Raw genomic sequence first — 12,616 nt, 5'->3', positions numbered from 1 at the left:
TTCTATATGGATCTCTCTCTCACCTGTAAAGGGTTAAGAAGCTAAAGGTAACCTTGCTGGCACCTGACCAAAATGACCAATGAGGAGACAAGATACTTTCAAAAGCTGGGAGGAGGGAGAGAAACAAAGGGTCTGGGTCTGTCTGTAGTCGTCTTGGCCGGGGACAGACCAGGAATGGAGTCTTAGAACTTTTAATAAGTAATCTAGCTAGGTATGTGTTAGATTATGATTTCTTTAAATGGCTGAGAAAAGAATTGTGCTGAATAGAATAACTATTTCTGTCTGTGTATCTTTTTTGTAACTTAAGGTTTTGCCTAGAGGGGTTCTCTATGTTTTGAATCTAATTACCCTGTAAGATATCTACCATCCTGATTTTACAGGGGGGATTTCTTTATTTCTACTTACTTCTATTTTTTATTAAAAGTCTTCTTGTAAGAAAACTGAATGCTTTTTCATTGTTCTCAGATCCAAGGGTTTGGGTCTGTGGTCACCTATGCAAATTGGTGAGGCTTTTTATCCAACATTTCCCAGGAAAGGGGGGGTACAAGTGTTGGGAGGATTGTTCATTGTTCTTAAGATCCAAGGGTCTGGGTCTGTAGTCACCTAGGCAAATTGGTGAGGCTTTTTACCAAACCTTGTCCAGGAAGTGGGGTGGAAGGTTTTGGGAAGTATTTTGGGGGGAAAGACGTGTCCAAACAGCTCTTCCCCAGTAAGCAGTATTAGTTTGGTAGTGGTAGCGGCCATTCCAAGGACAACGGGTGGAATATTTTGTACCTTGGGGAAGTTTTGACCTAAGCTGGTAAAGATAAGCTTAGGAGGTTTTTCATGCAGGTCCCCACATCTGTACCCTAGAGTTCAGAGTGGGGGAGGAACCTTGACAGAGGGCAAGGGGCACTCGGGGGTGGGGGCAGAACAGGACAAGAAGAGGCAGGGTTGGGTGGAGTAGGGGCAGAGCCTGGGGCAGAGCAGGGGGCAAGGACCCCCCGGCACATTGGAAAGTTGGCACCACTGTCTCTGTGTATATGTGTGAGTGTGTGTACATGTTGTATCTGATGTACTATTTTAAGCCTAACCATCCAACCCTTTTCTGGTCTGGTTCAAATAGATCTGGGACCCTTGTGAAGCCACTCAGTTAGACTACCATCTTCTAGGCCCAAGATTAAAGTGTGTGACTTTCATTCCCACAAACTACCTCAAAGAGTTGCACCATGCCAAACATGGGAAAGCTGTAGTTTCATTCAGTGGGGGGGCCAGTAGGCACCATGTCCAGAAGTTGCTGCATGTTTTTGCCCAAGGTACTACACAAAGCAGTTTGTACCTCACACTACTAGCATAAGTGCTAAAGAAATTTCTACCATTTCAGTCTGTCCGTAGAGGAGTAAGTGAGAGATTGAAATATCATTTATATTTACTTTTTTTTTTTCCTATCTAAAAATGGGAACATAAGTTCATGAAATAATTTTGCATTTCCTTTCCTCCTCTCCCTCTACATTTCTGATATGGTGCATTAGCTATAAGGGAGTCCACTGCACTTGTAAATTTGGTAGCATTGATTAAGCCATCTGTGCCAAATTGGGGACATGTCTCCATCTTGCTTTTGAATGCCATTTCTTTTTAAGGGTTCCATTATGTATTATAATGGTGAACTGGCCCTTTCAGGGAGTTTGCCTTGGATGCTCATCAGAATGGCTGAATGGTTATGGCTTTGAACTCAAGTTCCAATGGGTGTGAGACTGTGTGCGTTTGAATCCTACTTCCTGTAGGGCCATGTTGTCTGTTGCTTTGCTTTGACACAACTGGTACAAAATTCAAGCTGCTGATTCTCTTTAACATGGTCCTCTGTCATACCCCCTCCCTTCCCCCCACCCCAAATTAAATAAAAGCAACAACCTTGCCACTGAGGGATAACAGGCCTAGCGACAGTGGCCTCAGTCTCATCTGTGAGAGCAGTACCCTGCCTTCCAGATAGAAATAATGACAGTACAAGGATCATGGAACAGTAGCATGTGACTAAGAATAAGGCCATCTTGGATATAGGAAGGCAAACTGTGGGTATTCAGGAGAGAAACTGCAGGGAAAGCAGGCCTAGGAATGAATGCTCAATTAAAGATTGGGAGAACAGCCAGTAATAGGCCAGTGTGGAGATCTAGGGCTAGGCTGAATATATAAAAAGAGGTCCTGGAAAGGAAAGACACTGTAGGGTTACAGGGAAGGCAGATAGCCCAGTTGTTTAGGGTGTCAGGACTAGAATGCATGTTGGAAGGTGAGTGTGGGTTCATGCTGTGCTGCTAACGTGGGAGATGAAACAGACACCCCATCGACAAGGGACTAGAAGGGGCAGATTAGGGGCTGGGAGGGATGGACACTGGGCTCAAGAGAAAGGCTAAAGATAATCAAGAATACAGACCCCAAGAGGAAGGGCTATGCCCAGTAAGAGTCTGGTATGGAAGACTGGATTTTGGAAGAGAAGACACAAATGAAGATGCATGTAAAGTGCTAATTGCGGCTGAATTAGAAGATAAGCACTTTTCAGGAGTTAAATATGTATATTGTATATATAAAAGAAACTGTTGGAGCTCATCAAATCATGAACAAATAGGCAAGAAATATTTTTGAACAAAAGTTCTGAGTTTAGTGTCATACTATTCATTGTTTGTGATAATTCAGACAGCCATCATTTTGAATTCTAGCACAAATCATTATAATTATTCATCTGCATACACATACCAGGAGTACATTACTAGTTACTACTTAAGACTTCATGCTAATGACTAGTAAGTGTCAATCATCAAATCAGGGAGCAGACTACAACTTAAATCAACAACCACATAGTCCAAATGATAGCTAGTAGATAGCTTACGTGAAGAGCTGGTAATTAAATCACAGTCTCAGTATCATTAATCCAAACTTTTTGGTGATTACTAATGACAGGAATAATTAATAAATTCAGAGAAAATTGGAATCAGCTCTCAAATGATTTGTAAATCAAAATGGGAGCTAAATTTGTAATGAAATATTATTTAGGATGACTAGTTCACTGAGCCTTAGGCTCTGCTCAAGAAATTAATACATTTATTCTGCATGACCAAAAAAATTAGTAATTTGAACTTTGGCCTTTAGGCCTGACCTTAGGCAAATGATGGTTAGAGAAATTATTATGCTACCTGCTCTCAAAGCTTTTATTATCTCATACAATGAAATGCTACTCTACAAAGAAGACAACTAAATTCGTCACTGAGCCCACAGCAGAATTTTGCCCTTTTGTGGAGATCTACTTGTGCCAAGGCAATCTCAAAAGCCTTTTTATTGTTCCATTTTATTGGTCTGTGTTTGTATTGCTGAGACTTGATTGATCTCACTAGACTGAGATGCCGTGCAGTTCAAAGACCGCTGATGTCAACGATGGCAATCACTCAGTAGAAGAGAGTTTGCTGCTCAATCAATATGCTTGGCACTGTCCAGCATGCACCAACAAGCAGGATAAGTGTCAGTTTTTCCCTGTTAAATGTATTTGCAAAATGTCACATACTGTGTACTTGGGAGATGGAAATGTTATCACAGCACAGGTCAGCAAACTATTGATGGGACTAAACTCTGTCTACTGATGATCAAAGTAATATCATGGCAGTTTGATCTAGCAGGGAGCATTAGGTACGCCAGGCACCATTTTTATTCCCCATGTTTGTTTTCAAGATTCTCTTTAGATGCTTCAATGTCAAAGCTTCAGAAAACCTGGTATCATAACATAGTAGCAACTTTTTTAAAAAAAGCATTTTCCATGTGCTTATAATGTACCCTAAAATTAACCTGCAATTTATTGCTTCTTAAACTTTCAGAGCCTTAATGCTCCACATACTTTACTGCAGTGCCCAGATAGCCAAGTTTACTAATGTTCTAATTCTGTCACTATGAATTAAATGTGTAGCACTTTAAATTTCTTTGATAATGCCTGTAGGGTGACTACTAGCCATGAGAGCAATATCGGGTCAGACATTTGGGTCACTGTGAGCCAACCTTTCCTAACAAGGTTGGACTTTCTTAGTCCCATTTTAGCTATGTTATAATTTAGGTTTTAGATCATAATTAATTTATAAAAAAAGGACCATTGTGTGTGTATGCAGCATCATAATATAATATTCTGCATTATTTAGGAACAGATTGTACTTAAACATTTCTAGTTATGTAGATCTGATTCTATTTGCAGGCAGGCTGCACCTATGCAAAAATTCTTCTAAAAACCACTGTAAATTACAGAATATGTAAGGGGTAGACTGTGGTCTGCCCTTGGGTGGTTATACAAGAGGGGAGGCCGTGCAAGGAGATCCCCATATCCTCTCTGGCACTGCCCACATAAGGGTCAATCACAATAGGGGACCAGAAACTGCTCAGTTTTTGCTCCCTCTAGGATGTGAATCACTGAGAAAGGATAACGTAAGATCATGGATATGCCTTCCCAGCAGCTAACAGAAAGCAGCCTGTGCACCATAGGGAGAGATCTACACCATCTTTATAGCCACTATGGATATGTCTACGTTTCCAAAGGGTGTGTTCTTAACTGGGGTTAGCTACCACTTGGCTTCTAACTCAGGTTAGCAACTCAAATTAAAGCATGTAGTGGAGTCTGGAGTTGAACTCAGTTAAAAGATGAGTTGGCATGTCTTCACTGCTGTTTTAACCCAAGTGAAGAACAAACCTTTTTTTATTTTCCAGTGTAAACATACCAAATGTGCAATAGGAAATATTGTGCCTCCTGAAGCTCACTCTCTTAGTGCTCCCGACAGGGAGAGTGGCTCTGCCCTGCTCCCTACCTAGTGTTTTGTGCAAATGGTACAATCTAGCCCTCACCATACCCTTGACAAACGTATTTGGTTGTAAAACCCAAGGCGGGGGAAATGCTTGCATGCTGTTTGTGTAAGGATGGTTACGTAATTCCTTTGGTTAGGGAAACTCATCCCAAGCCTCAGAGTCCCACTGCAGCTCAAATCCTCACCTGGGGAGCTGGGTCTCCGGCGATGACAAGCTTGAACATGAGATACAGTGCAGACTGGGGAGTGTTGAAAGAGTGTGGAATAACATCTCAGGTGTTGTGTATGATAAGTGTATGCCACTGAGACTGAAAGCCCAACTGCATAGAACAATGCTGCACCCTGCAATGGTGTATGGTGCCTGGGCACTAAAGAGATGGCAGGTTCAGTGCCTACAGATGTTTGAAATGAGACATCTTCACACAATGAAAACAGTTACATGAAGGGACAGATTTTGAAATGAAAGCATTAATATGGAAGTCAAAATCTGTGATGTGGCTGACAAAATCCAGGAAGCCTGACTTTCCTGGTTCAAACACATACTGAGCATGAATGAAGAGGACCTGGTGAAGAGAGCATGGCAGCAGAAGGTGGTAGGAAAGAAACCCTGAGGAAAGCCAAAGAATCAGTGGATACATTGCATCAAATAAGATGGTAAGAATGTGGACCTTAGAGCCACCTCAGACAGGTGATGATGGTGGATGCTTGTATGATTATCCAACCCCGATGTTAGGATAAGAGGAAGAAGAAGAAAGTAATATAAAAGCATTTTTCATGTGAGTAACAGGTGCAAGATCTGGCCATTATTTTGTACCTTAAATCTCCTCAATTGCACTCTGCTCTACAGGGACATCTCAGACCTCTGAACTTCCAACAGAGGTCATATTTTTATTTAAGCAAGTAGAAAATTAAGATGATGAACACCAAGGAAGGTTTACATCAGGAGAAATTGATAAAACTGGTTTACTTAAACTTGAGCAGTTGGTTAAGATGGGATGTGATTAAGACATTTAAACTCTCTAAAGGTTATTATAAAATTTAACTTGATACGAAAGCATGGTTTAGAGGTGAAAGGATAGTAAAATAATATCAATAAAAGCCCTTCAGATCTGTAAGGTACATTTTTTAAAATGGCTTCTCTCTAAAATATGTTGCATAAATTAAATATATGATAGTGACTGGACATTTAAAAGTTTCATTGGCTCAACTGACTTGTAATTTTGCTACTTGAAATGGACTCATGTAAATAAAGATTTTATACCACACCAATATGTGCACTAAATTGTTGCATTAAACCGGCCCTAGATACAAATTTATACTTTCCCCGCCTTGATACATCTGTGCGGGTACTGGGCACCATAATATCTGTATTATATAGCCACACATACACCTTCCACAGGTGAGAGTTTGGCTGACACCAAAGCCCATTGAAGCTGCTTGCAATATTCCCATTTGTTTCAATGGGCTTTAAAGCCAGCTAACACACAATATTGTGTCCTGTCAGAAAACTTCCAAACTCCTTTCCCTGCACCAGGCAGTCCTGTTCACTCTCCCTCTTCAATCATGAATTAATTATTGTGCTAATTAAAAACAGGAAATATCCAGTAAATAAATTCCAAGGTATAAACAGATATCTCTAAAATGTCAATCAACATAGATTAGACAAATACTGAATATGGTTTTTCAACCTGTTTTATCTGAATAAAAAAAAGTGCTGAATGGAATTCCTCTCTCTTTTATAATCACTAATTAGCTGAAATACTTAGTTAGGAAATTTCAGATAATCAACAATAATCAGGGTTTAGCTGATCGCCATATTTGGGGTTGGGAAGGAATTTTCCTCCAGGGCAGATTGGAAGAGGCCCTGGAGGTTTTTCACCCTCCTCTGTAGCATGGGGCACGGGTCGCTTGCTGGAGGATTCTCTGCTCCTTGAAGTCTTTAAACCACGATTTGAGGACTTCAATACCTCAGGTATAGGTGAGGTTTTTCGCAGGAGTGGGTAGGTGAGATTCTGTGGCCTGCATTGTGCAGGAGGTCAGACTAGATGATCATAATGGTCCTTTCTGACCTTAGTGTCTATGAATCTATGACTCTATGAACAACATTTTAATATGTCACAGTGTCAAACATTACATTTATTAGCGTAAGCAAAATAAATTCTGGTGAGACTGTTGATCTTTAACCTAATTTAATAAAATCTTGATCCACCTCTATTTACTATACTTCTGGAGTTTACTGTACTAGGACTGTTCTTGGGTCAGTATGCAAGTGTCTTCTGTAATTAACAGACAACTTTTCTTTGATGCCCTGCCAAGAAAATGATAACTTTGTTGCTGCAAAATGTAGAACTCTGGCAAAGGAAGGCATCTATGTGTTTCAAGGGTCCCATGGAGATTAGTTTGGCCCTAATTAACAGTGGCTTTCTAAAGTGAGAGATAATTGCTGACACACATAATGTAGAGAGTTCAATAGCTAAAATGAGCAATAATGAATATTCACTTTGAAGCTTGCCTGACAGAGTGCTTTAGACTACAAGTTAAAAAATATCTTGAATGCAGCTGATAAATGAGATTACTTAACTATCTCCCCTCCCCTTCCCCACCCTCCATCAGCATTTAAGCACTATCACTTTCAGTGTTTCAGGTTTGGATCCTTTCCTCTTGCAGTCAAAGACTTACGATGAGTGAGAAATGTCCATATTAAGAAGGTAAAGGGAGATTCAGATTACATCCATTTTTGACCATTATAATTAATAGCTGGATTTTCAGTTGTAACTAATTGAATGAAGATCAGTGTGTTGCCATGGTAATGTAGCCAAGTGATTTTACCCATTTTACAGTCTGCTGCCCCTTTGCATAACTGCAAGTTATAAAATGTTTTAATTGCAAGATTTGCAAATGATGCAACATCTGGGCTGCAGATTTACATATATAAAGAGAAGATTAATGGCATTATTAGCATATCTATGTGAACCCTTGAAATACTGAATTTAATTACTGAAAACCATTATTTCCACACATCAGCTCTATATGTGGTAGGCTGGAAATCCATACAATTCTTAAGGAACATGATGTGTGTGTGTGTGTGTGTGTTTTCCTTCTACATCATTCTTAATTTAAAAACGGTTATTCCACAGCTGAGTTAGAAGACCAAAAAAATGTGTAGTGCGTGTTGGAGAGGGGACATGCAAAAATAGGGAATGTGTTTGAGTTTGCACTGGCTTCCCTATATTGCACTGTTTTTGTCATGCACTCTTATTTTATTACTGCTTTTGGTGTTGATTTATCACTGGTGTTTTAGTGTTGTAATGGCAGCTGACCTGCCTGACAATCATAGAATATCAGGGTTGGAAGGGACCTCAAGAGGTCATCTAGCCCAACCCCCTGCTCAAAGCAGGACCAATCCCCAATTTTTGCCCCAGGTTCCTAAATGGCCCCCTCAAGGACTGAACTCACAACCCAAACTCACTGAACTCATAACTCACAGGCCAATGCTCAAACCACTGAGCTATCCCTCTCCCCCCCCCTCCCCATGCTTCAATATGTTTTTTTGCATTAGCAGCCATGGTCAAACAAATGCTTTTATTTTTATTTTAAAAAGTTTATTACCATCAGTGCATCACAACATAAAATGTGCCCTTTGAAGAATAAAGAAAAAGACATGATAAGGAACAACTGCGAAGTTGTACCCAACGCAGGCTCAGAATACATCTATTTGGATCAATCCATAATGAAAATCCAGAGTTAATGTCACACAAACTGACAAATGTTCTCCACTTTGTGGGAGAACAACGCCTTTTGAATATGGGGCTTCAACAAAGAAATTCCAGAGCATGATTGATTACAAAAATTCAAAATCTGTAAATTTCCTGGTGCCCAGAGAGAGATACTTGGGACCAGCTGGCCCCACAAATGATGGAATCTTTAGAAACCTTGTGCAAAATCTGAGAAAAGAATATAGCTCATAAAGTCTGATCCAAAACCCAGTGAAGTCAATGAGAGTCTTTTCACTGACTTCAGTGGGCATTGGATTGGTTCCATAATCTGTGAAGTATTTTGGGAACCTTCAGGAGGAAAGATGCTATATAAGTTTAAGACTTTTTTTGTATTTAATGAGCTAAATTGACTATGACAAGACAAAATGCCATACACTCTACACATTGTCCTCCATTCCTGAAGCATCTGCCAGCAGAGCTGAGCTGGTGACGAATGGGAAGTCATTTGTTGCTGGTATGGACCAGCAACAAATTACTACCTCTCTGGAGCTAGAACAGCAAAGTGAAAGCATGAGGAGAGAATCATGCTTCTTGGAGAATCATGCTTCCTTCCCTGTGCTGCTCTGAGCTTGGTTCACCAATGCACTGTCTCCTACACTGGACTAAAAGCAAAATCTAGCCCATAGTTATATCTTGACAATCTATTATTTTGGTAGACTTTTAAATCAGAAAGCTAATCTGAAGCCAAGACTCTAAATCCCATGCTTGTCAGTAAGACATGATGGGCTGGAAACAACTGCTACCGTTTTTACCTGAATGAACAAGATTTTGTCAGGCACTCTTGTCCTACTAATTACCAGCCAAGGATTCATTACATTACCTAATAGGGTCCGTTTTCACCAAGATTGCTAAAAAAGAAACCAGGGAAAAGGTATTCATAGAATATCAGAGTTGGAAGGGACCTCAGGAGGTCATCTACTCCAACCCCCTTCTCAAAGCAGGACCAATCCCCAATTTTTGCCCCAGATCCTGAAATGGCCCCCTCAAGGATTGAACGCACAACGCTGGATTTAGGAGGCCAATGCTCAAACCACTGAGCTATCCTCCCTGACTATGAAAAACCTGGAAACACAAATTGCAGTGCAAACTCTATAGTTATATATTCTGCTATTCTGGGGCACATTGATATCACAAGACGGGAAAGAAAAAAAGTCAGAGAGAAGATAAGAAAATCAAAACAGTTTTTGTTCATATTTAGACTTATTGACTTATATGCAGACATGCATTGGGCCCAATTATTTTCCCTACCCATAATCTGATTCTTTCACCCTCATGTATCCACTTCCCTCCCTCCTGCTTCAACCACCTACTTACTGTCTCCCTCACCAATTACGGTTGGCTGTTCTCCTTCACAAGTTAGACTTCACTGTATCTGGTGATGCTTTCCTTGAATGGACTATGATGCCAGGTTGTGGGACCAAAGCAGGATATTCCAAATGAAAGGTCAGGGATGGCAACTAGGGAATAGCTGCCTCAAACTGATATTACTGAAGTCAGATGTGATATCGGGCAAGGAATCCTGGATCACATTATGTGTAGTGGGTTGGGTATTTGTGCTGCAGATACATAGGATTCACAGATTTAAGGCCATCACTGTAGCTCCTGGTGGTAGTGACAAATCATTAGTTATCTTAAGTCACCAAACAGCCATAATGTCTTCATGGACTTTGTCAAGGTTCCTCCCCCACTCTGAACTCTAGGGTACAGATGTGGGGACCTGCATGAAAAACCTCCTAAGCTTATCTTTACCAGCTTAGGTCAAAACTTCCCCAAGGTACAAAATATTCCACCCGTTGTCCTTGGATTGGCCGTTACCACCACCAAACTAATACTGGTTACTGGGGAAGAGCTGTTTGGACGCGTCTTTCCCCCCAAAATACTTCCCAAAACCTTCCACCCCACTTCCTGGACAAGGTTTGGTAAAAAGCCTCACCAATTTGCCTAGGTGACTACAGACCCAGACCCTTGGATCTTAAGAACAATGAACAATCCTCCCAACACTTGTACCCCCCCTTTCCTGGGAAATGTTGGATAAAAAGCCTCACCAATTTGCATAGGTGACCACAGACCCAAACCCTTGGATCTGAGAACAATGAAAAAGCATTCAGTGTTTTACAAGAAGACTTTTAATAAAAAATAGAAGTAAATAGAAATAAAGAAATCCCCCCTATAAAATCAGGATGGTAGATATCTTACAGGGTAATTAGATTCAAAAACATAGAGAACCCCTCTAGGCAAAACCTTAAGTTACAAAAAAGATACACAGACAGAAATAGTTATTCTATTCAGCACAATTCTTTTCTCAGCCATTTAAAGAAATCATAATCTAACACATACCTAGCTAGATTACTTACTAAAAGTTCTAAGACTCCATTCCTGGTCTATCCCCGGCCAAGACGACTACAGACAGACACAGACCCTTTGTTTCTCTCCCTCCTCCCAGCTTTTGAAAGTATCTTGTCTCCTCATTGGTCATTTTGGTCAGGTGCCAGCGAGGTTACCTTTAGCTTCTTAACCCTTTACAGGTGAGAGGAGCTTTCCCCTGGCCAGGAGGGATTTCAAAGGGGTTTACCCTTCCCTTTATATTTATGACAGACTTCATGGTTTCAATTAACTTGATAATGGACTGATTTCCATATCACAAAAATCATCACCGAAATTGGTAAAGAGTCCAAAGGCATGGAAACTGAACTATCTTTCATTCCCAGAAGTTGTTTCCTTGACACAGAAGGAAGCACATTGATACTAGCACATGGGGAAGCTTTCATACAGCTGCCCCTGCTGTACTGATGAATCAAAGATATTTGTCTCTGTGGCTAATCTTATTAAAAGTGCTCACTAATTTTAGATACCTTGATTTTTGGCTCCCTACCATACAATTAGGCCTGTATTTTAGAGGTCCTGTAGCCCAATGTGCAGCAAAGCATGGGATGGACTAAGGTCTAAGGTAAGGTTTAGAGGTAGAGTAGAGCTAGCTGGAAAAAATATTGAGGTTTTGATATTTATTGTCACTCTGCATTGGAATAAAACTAAGAACTTCTGATTATTTTTTTGGCGGGCAGGAGATGTTAGGGGGAGAAGAGGAAGAGAGAAAAGACAGTGAGAGACATTACCCACCCCAGAATAGCTAATACACAGTGGTTAGGGCACTCACATGGGATGTGGGGGGAGGCCCCTACTCTACCTGATTCAGAGAAGGGACTTAAACCTAGGTCTCCTCCATCCCATGTGACCACTGTAATCAATCACCAGGTGACTAGCTTTTCTCATCTCTCTCACTGACCAGAAATTCCACCCTAGGCCTGAGAAACCTTCCTGTTACAAGTTTAATTGAAATCAATACTTTTCCACAAAAAGTTTTGGTTTCAATGAATTTGCATTTTCAAACAAAACAAAAAGTTTCATCAAAAAGTTTCTCGACCAGCTCGAGCTCTGAGTATTTTGTAGCTGCCATTGACTTCAGTTGCAGTTGTAGGATTCAGCAATTATGAAAATCAGTCCCTTGAGTGTCAAGTTTGACAACTGAAAACTGAGGCATCCAAAATGCGTGGATGCTTTTGAAAATGTTCGCCTAAGGCTGTTTATCCAACACATTTCACAAGCATCCTAGTTAAGTTAAAATAAAAATTCCCAGATGATAAAAAAGTGCATTTTGCTTGTGATCTTTATTATAATTAGTTATAGGCTCCTTTACCAGTTCTTCATTCAGCAAAATAATTCATGCATAGCATACAGGATACTGCTGTTTAAACTGTATTTCTGCAGGCAGATTTTTGGACTCGCAACATGAATCTACTTTGGAAACTGCTTTAAAAATAAAATAGCACAAACTGATCAGGATGTACCTTTTATGCATTTGAGACACATCTACACAAGTGTTATTTCATACCCAATGTTTTTTTGCAAGTTTTCTTGTAGCATTTTATAATAAGAGAAATTTGAAAACACAATGATTAATAAAATATCACTAGTCTCACATTGGCATCTCTGGGCTAATCAAAAGTGTCAGATTTTGCATAACAGGTTGATTCACAC

The sequence above is a fragment of the Lepidochelys olivacea genome (assembly GCF_965140295.1).
Source record: "Lepidochelys olivacea isolate rLepOli2 genome assembly, chromosome: 1".
Classification (NCBI taxonomy): Eukaryota; Metazoa; Chordata; order Testudines; family Cheloniidae; genus Lepidochelys; species Lepidochelys olivacea.
The sequence above is the reverse complement of the archived record's forward strand: the minus strand, read 5'-3'. Positions refer to the sequence as shown.